Source organism: Pteropus alecto, unplaced genomic scaffold (genome assembly GCF_000325575.1).
Source record: "Pteropus alecto unplaced genomic scaffold, ASM32557v1 scaffold41, whole genome shotgun sequence".
Classification (NCBI taxonomy): domain Eukaryota; kingdom Metazoa; phylum Chordata; class Mammalia; order Chiroptera; family Pteropodidae; genus Pteropus; species Pteropus alecto.
The window spans coordinates 649,623-656,926 of record NW_006430464.1 but is presented as its reverse complement, the minus strand read 5'-3'; the positions used below and the strand labels follow the sequence as shown (position 1 = coordinate 656,926).

Here is a 7,304-nt window from a genome sequence, read left to right as displayed (position 1 = left end):
CCCAGGGGGCCCGCCCCTCTGCTTCCTCTCCCCGCCCCGCGGGCCCAGCGCCGGCTCCCAAGCCGCCTTCCTGCCCCGGCTGCCTGGGCCGCTCTGCACCCGTGAGTGACCCCGCCCGGCCCCGCGCGTTTCTGCTTCCCGAGGCTGGCTCCGCGGAGGGGCCTCGAGGGCTTCGAGCCCAAGGCCTCTGCTCGGGCCCTGGCACCCCAGGAGGCCGAGATGCTGGGCCAGACACGGAACCCCCTTTGCAAAGGAGGAACATACGGCGGTGGGTGACGCCAGGGATGCGTGTGATGAGGGGTCATTTCTGGGTTTCATACGGGTCTCTGCAGCTAACTAGAGGTCGCCATGGGGGGAGGGGGGATGCTGGGCCAAGAGCACGTGGGACTCCACGTGCTATTTGTGTAACTTCCTGTGAATCTGTGACTATTTCAGAATGAAGACCTGACGACAAAATGGGATCCCCTAGTAAATATAAGCCCCCCCCCCCGCGCCCCGCCCCCCGCCCCTCCCTGCTGTTTGAGCAGAAAGCTCAAGGGGGCGCTCTGCTGAGCTGGGAGCCCTCATTACATACCGGTCGCCCTCTGTCTGAAAAGAACACTCTGCTCCAGCCCATGGCCTCGTGAGCCCACGGAGCGGAGGAGACAGCTGGGCATGCGACCGCCTTATCGTCACCCAGCCCTGCCTGGCCCTCAACCCCCACCCCCAGCACCGCTCCCCGCTCGCTCATCCCCTCCCCCGCCAGATGAGACTCTGCTCCCCACCCAGCCTCCTGCTTCATGCCGTGTCGTCTGCCCTGACACGGGCACTCCATAAAATCAGATGAACGAATGAATGAGTGAATGAATGAATGAATGAATGCGCACATGGCCACAGTCCGGGCCTCCGAGAGGTGTGCAGTCTGGCGGGAAAAGCCAACAGGGCAGCAGGAGGCTCGATCTGGGGTGGTGTGTGCCCTGAGTGAGGGTGTCCAAGGGCCCGATGGAGTCCAGCTGGGGCTGGCGGGAGTGTGGCGGGGAGTGGGCGAGAGGTCAGTGACCTTGAGTAGAAACTTTAAGGTGGGAGGATGGTGAGGGCCAGCGCTCAGAGAGCTGGAGGGAGAAGTGGCCGGGGGAGCAGAGACCCGAGGGTGATTCTGGGCAGGGAAGAGAAGGACCCTCACGAGGCCCGCTAGGGACCTAGGTGGGGAGCTTGGGGAGCAGCCTGCAGAGAGACGCAGTGGGCGGCATCAGCACAGACGGCGCCAGAAGCCAGAGCTCGTGGGTGCCGCCTGAGGTGACGGTATAGAGTAAGAAGACCAAGGGCGTCCGTCTGGGACCCCAAGGCAGGGCCCCGGTTTGGGGGCGTGGGGAGAGGCTAACCTGGGGTTCCAGGGGACTGAGGAGGAGTGGCAGAGGAGCTCGGAGGAAACCGGGAGAGGGTGGTATCGGGAAGTCGAGGCAGATTTCTAAGGAGGAAGGGGCACAGGGCTGGACACGGCTGGGCTGTTTGTTCAGAACTTTAAAAAAAAACAAAAAAACCCAACGATTTGCTTTTTTATTGTTCAAGGTCCACAGCGGGACGTTTACGTTCTTAACCGTTTTTACGTGTGCAGCTCAGTGGCATCGAGTGAATCCACGCTGTCGTGCGGCCATCGTCACCGTCCGCCTCCAGAACTTTCTCATCCTCCCCAACTGAAACTCTGTCCCCGTCAAACAGTGTCACCCACGCCCTTTCCTGGTGCCCGTCGTTCTGTTTCTCCATCTTTCTGGATTTGTCTTCTTCGGGTGCTTTACGAAAGTGGGATCAGACGACATTCGTCCTTTCGTACCTTCGAGGTTCGTCCGGGCTGGAGCACGCGTCAGAAGCCTTCCTTTTTAAGGCTGAACGTACTCCGTTTTATGGATACGCCACATTTGGATGACCCAGGTACGTCTTTCGTGCGAGTTGGTGTCTTTCCTTTCTCCCTCCCTCCCTTTATCCCTCTCTCTCTCCCTTCCTCTCCCCAACCTGCCTTCCTTCAGGGAAGTCCTGACTGAGGGTCACTTTTGACCCGTGGGGTTTGAGCCACGGGCATCTCTGAGGGAAGAGCTGCTCCAGAATGATGGAGCCTCAGGTGCGAAGGCCCTGAGCTGGGAGGGAGGCCTGGGGTGTCTGGGGACCAGAGGGCGTCCAGTGTGGCTGGGGCAGAAACAAACAAGGGCAGTGAGGTCACCGGAAAGTTCGGACTCCATGACATGAGCGCTACCTTGTCCCCACTTTACAGACGGAACAATGAGACTGAGAGAGGGGATGTGGCTGGCTCAGGGTCGCTCAGAGAGGGGACATGGCTGGCCCGGGGTCGCCCAGCTGGCAGGTGCAGGGAGAAGCATGCCAACGCCAGCACTATGTGAAACTCTGCTTCATGGTCAGAATCTTCGATTGTCTCCGGAGGCGATTTGAAGAGTCAGATCCATTTGAGCTCTGATTTGCGTGTTTTGATGCATTTTTTTTAACTTTATTTTTTATAAAGTAACTCAACGAGCCCTTCCCCCAATCCCGAGAGGAAGGCGCCTTTATTACCCCCAAGGTACAGAGGAGGAAGCGAAGCGGCATCCGAGATTACTCAATGCTGAGTGGTGGGGCAGGATTCGAACCTCTGTGGGGAGCCAACCACCGCAGGGAGCGCGATGCCCCAGAGCAGAGGAGACAAAGGAGCAGGTGCTGGTGGGTGGGATGGGCCCCGGATGGCAGCCCCACAGACGCCTCTGCCATTGTCCCAGGAAGGAAGGAGGAAAGGGCGGGAGATGTTGCGGGAAGGGCGTGGATCAGGTGGCAGGAAGTGGAGGGAGGGCCCGGTCTGGTGGCTTCTGTTTCCTCCGGGGGAGACAGGAGGCCAGCTCATCTCCAGAGACACCTGGGCAGGTGGGGTCGGGGAGGTGACGACGGCGGACAAGGTGCCCAGGTGAACTTGGTCACGAGGAATGTTAAGGGACACCATCCGAGCAGTCAGTTGGTTTCGTCTTGTTTTCTTTCTCTCGGGCAAAGAGCAGGCGCACGCACCCAGGGCCGTGCATGGTGGCGGGTGTGTGGGGGGGAGATGCTGAGGGCGCGGGAGCACTGTGGGGGTGAAGGAAGCACCGACGGAAGGGGCTCGGAGCGGAGGCTGCGTGAGGAGGGTCGGCGTGTCTTCCAGGAGGAAGAACAGGCAGGGCAGAGCCACCCACAGCTCTGGAAGCCTGGGAGGCTGTGGTCAGCAGTGGGATGTGGGGTTTTGCGGTTTCAGAGGCGGAGCCCTGCAGAGAGGCGGGAGGCAGGGGCCGGGGTGTGACCGTGGGAACGAGGAACGGGGATGTGGACTCTGGCCACGGGGAGGTTGGGGGCCTGTCCCACCCGGCCCCCGAGTCCCCGTGTCAGCGGATGCCAATGTCAGCTCTACCCCCGCTCATGACACACGCGAGGCCCAGGCGGGCCGCCAAGGGCTGCGCGCATGCGCCATCCCCGCGAGCCTCACCGGGGCTTTGTGGGGCGAGAACTCTCAGTGCCACGTTACAGGTGGGGAACCAGGGGCTCGGGCCGCCGTCACCTGTGCGGGCGTCAGGCCATGCTGTCCGTCACTCTGCTCCCCGAGCCCGGCCGACACCTCTGCCCTCCCTCCTTCCGTCTCTACTGTCCCTGCTTGTTTTCGTTTGGGCTCCACGGTCCCCCCACCCTCCCCGAGGCTCCCCGCCCCCCCGTTTGTAATGACAACCTCCTCTCCTGCTCCCTGTCCAAAGCGGGGAGCGGTCCCGACCCCTCCCTCGCGCCTGCCTCCCACACTGACAATTCTTGTCACGGTGGCTCCAGAAGAGATGGTGGATCCACCTACGTCCTTCCTCTCGCCCGCCCTCATCCTCACCTCTCACCTGGACAGGTGCGTCAGCGTCCGCATCGGTCCCGCAGCTTCCACGTTTGACCCCTGTCCCCACCCCCTCCGCCACCCCAAGTCCATTCTCCACCGGGGCAGCCGGCGTGTCCTTAAAACGTAGCACGGTGTCCTGTTAAAACCTGCTTCGAACCTTCTCTGGTTTCCCGCTGCCATCGTTATAAAACCTCGGCGCCTGCGTATGGCTCGGTCACTCTGCGTCTGGCTCGGCCTTGTCCTCGAGCTTCGTCCCTCCACCGTGCACCGCGCCCGAGCCACCCTGACGCCTCCGCTCTTCTCCACGTGGTGGGTGCCCTGGTCTTCGCCGTCCCCTCTGCCCGGGTCACGCTTCCCGCCACTGAGCCCTTCTCCGGAGAGAACGTCCCTCCGGTTCCTGTCTCGGCCCGTTTGCTGGCTTCCCGCCTGCGGCCTAGCTCCATCCGTGACCGCTCTGTGGGTTCGCTTCCGTGAGTGTCTTCTCCGGGGTGCTGATCGCCATCCGATGTCCTCGTGTTTTGCCCACTTGGTCTGTGGTCCGCCTCCTACCCCACGAGCCGACTGCGACTGGCCGAGGACGTTGGCCCGCACTGCCCACTTCCGTGCCCTGGTGCGGAGTAAGCGGGTCCTTGGCACACGTACGCGGAACGAAGAGACCACCTGTGTCGCCAGAGCCGAGGCCAGTCCCTGCGGAGTCCCTGGAGCCCCGTCCGGCCCACCTGTGGCAGGGACCCGTGAAAGCAGGCGGAGTGTGATTACGGGGAGAGGGGACTGTCCTGCGGAGTCTGCGCCCCGCGCCTCTCCTTCTGCAGACCTGTCCGCCTGGCCAGCCCTGGGACAGCGCTCGTCCTCGGCGGGGAGGGGTGTCCATCTTTCTGAGACTGGCTCCCAAACCTTCAGGGGAGGACGCTCCCGGCTCCAGAGGATGCTGACCTAGGGCGTGGGGCTTGCCTCATCGGGTTCTGTCCTCTCGCAGGCCGACTGGGATCAGAGCGTCGCCGGAGTTTACCAAGGGGCTGTGCTCACCGGAGCCTCCGCAGCTCCCCCGACCGCCGTCCGTGCTGACCGTGGCTTCCCCCCCTCAGCCAGACCCCCGCGTGTCCACTGGCGCCGTCCACCTGGGTGGTGAGCCGCTCGCTGTGTTCAGGAGACACTTCTCCGCTGTGTGGGTTCACGCGGGAACTCTTAGGCTTACGAAACGCACCCCGAAGTTTCGCAGGACTGCCAGCCCTTGGTGGTTGGCCCCCAGACAGGCCACCCCCATGCCACTGCCTCAGTGCTGGCTTCTCCCCGGCCTCCCGACCCACATGAAAGGGACGAGCCCTTTCGCTCCTCTGGGATCTTGCTGATACCCTGGGGTAGGAGCCCCATCTGCTCCAAACCCTTCCCGACACCCCACCAGCCCAGAGGACGGCCCTCGGTGCAGCAGCACCCCATCTGTCTGGGGAGGCTGGGCCCCCCTTGCCCACTGCTCCCGGGCCACCCCACACCTGGGCGGCCATTCCACACGGATTCCACGGTGCCCCGAGCAGGTGGCTTCTGTGCCCCACGTCGATCTAAATGCCCCGCCCCTATCTAAATGCCCCGCCCCTATCTAAATGCCTGCCCCTGGCATCCCCATGCCCTCACTGCCTCCTCCCCGCTGCCACATATGTCCCTCAGGGTCTGGTGTCCATGCAGCCTCTCCCACCCCCAGGCGGGGAGTCACTGAGGGCAGGGGCTGCGGCTGACTTGGCTGTGGGCGCGCGCGGGGCCGGGCCGCTGGGAGCTGCCTCACACGCTGGCTGCTCCTCTGCTCAGAACGCTCCGCGGCTCCCATCTCTGAACCAAAGCCCGGCAGCCATGTCCCTCTCTCTTCCCTCGCGCCCTCCGCCACCCTCGCCTCCATCTGTGCTTGCGACGCCCTTCCCGCAGACGTGCGGAGCTCCCGGCCTTGCCTGAAGAGGTGTTAGCGCAAATGTCACCTTCTCCCGAGGCCTCCCCTCTCTGTCTTGTGCCGGCCTCGGCCCACCCATCCCCGATGGTGCGGCTGGACCAGCCCGCGTGGTTCTTATTACGGTTGCAAGGCATCCTCGGCAATAACCATAGGGAAGCGTGGGGCGGGGGGGAGGTTTATTACTTACAAGCCGCTGGGCCACCAGCAAGGCCACAGGGGTGACAGGGAGAGGTTCTGCTTTGACCGGGGTCGAAGGCGGGCCTTAGGATTTCCTGGGCTCACTCTTTATTAGTAAATGTAAAACGTAAGAGGGAGGAGAGAGAGAGAGAAAGAAAAAGAGAGAGAGAGAGAGAGAGAGGAAACACGCGGCCCACACCTCCCGTTGTCTAAATCGACCACGACGTCTGAAGCGTGGGGCCCGCCTGGCCCTTCATCGGGCCGCGTGGCCGGCCGTGCGCTTCTCCAGATGGGTCCTGGCCGCAGTGGGTGCCCTGGCACCGGAAGCCTGAGGCGGCCCTTTGCCATCAGAAACAAGAGGAGACGGGGTGCGGGGACCTGCCCTGCACCCCCTGAACCTGCAGCTCGCTCCCGCCCGATCTGTTGCCGTGGGACACGCTGTACGCTCTGCTTATTTCCCTCCTTTCCTTCCGAGCCTCTCCCAGGAGGGCAGGTTCTGCTTTGCTCACGGCGGCCGCGAATTAAGGGCTCAGTCAACACTTGCAGGATGCGCGGACGAATGCGCGCATGAACGAACGCAGGGGTCTCGCGTGCCGTGGGGCCCGAAGAGGTTCTGCCACAGTGACCTTGACCTTGACCTTGGAGGCTGGCTCACAAGAGGGGAACGAGGGAGGAGAAAGCAGAGCTCTCGGGGGAGGGGGGGGACCCTACTTGGCCATAAGATAAAACACCGCCCTTTCCCGCGACGTGGATGGGTCTCGAGACTATCGTGCCAAGCGAGAATAAGTCAGGGGGAAGAAGCTGAGAACCACGTCATTTCACTCACATACGGGATATGAAACCGAAAGCGACGAACGAGACGCAACAAACGAGAAGACGAAAACCTCGCCCACGCCAACAACAGCTCGGGGGAGCGGGGAGGTGTCAAGGGGTTTGGGGGGGGCGGCAAACGTACGGCCACGAGGGAGACTTCGACGGGGCGGTGGACACGCGACGCCCTGTACGGACGACGTATTACAGAATCGGACACGCGAAACCTGGATCATTTTATTCACCGATGTCGTCCCAACAAATTCAATGCGACTTATAAAAAGTGAAAAGGAAAAAAAGAAAAGCAAGCGCAGGGCCCAAACCAGGCCGCGGGAGCCTCGTCCCCCCGCCCCACCCCGCCCCCCGCTTGGCCGGCAATTGTCGCCCCAGGAACAGACGTGGGCGCAGCGGCCTCTTGTGGCCGGGGCTGAGAACAGCACCTTCCCCGGCTCCCATGTGGGGTTCTCACGTCGCATGATTGAACCGTGGCTGAATCCGAATCAGGAGAGGCTGAAAGTGTAA

At 62.7% G+C, this 7,304-nt stretch overlaps 1 long non-coding RNA gene across 1 annotated transcript; it reads left to right on the top strand.

The window, feature by feature from the left end:
- The first annotated feature begins 1,522 nt into the window (after nt 1–1,522).
- LOC112482055 lies at nt 1,523–2,446 on the top strand. Its single transcript, XR_003047178.1, has 2 exons — nt 1,523–1,908; nt 2,246–2,446. It is a non-coding gene; the product is annotated as an uncharacterized LOC112482055 (long non-coding RNA).
- The last annotated feature ends 4,858 nt before the right edge of the window (nt 2,447–7,304 follow it).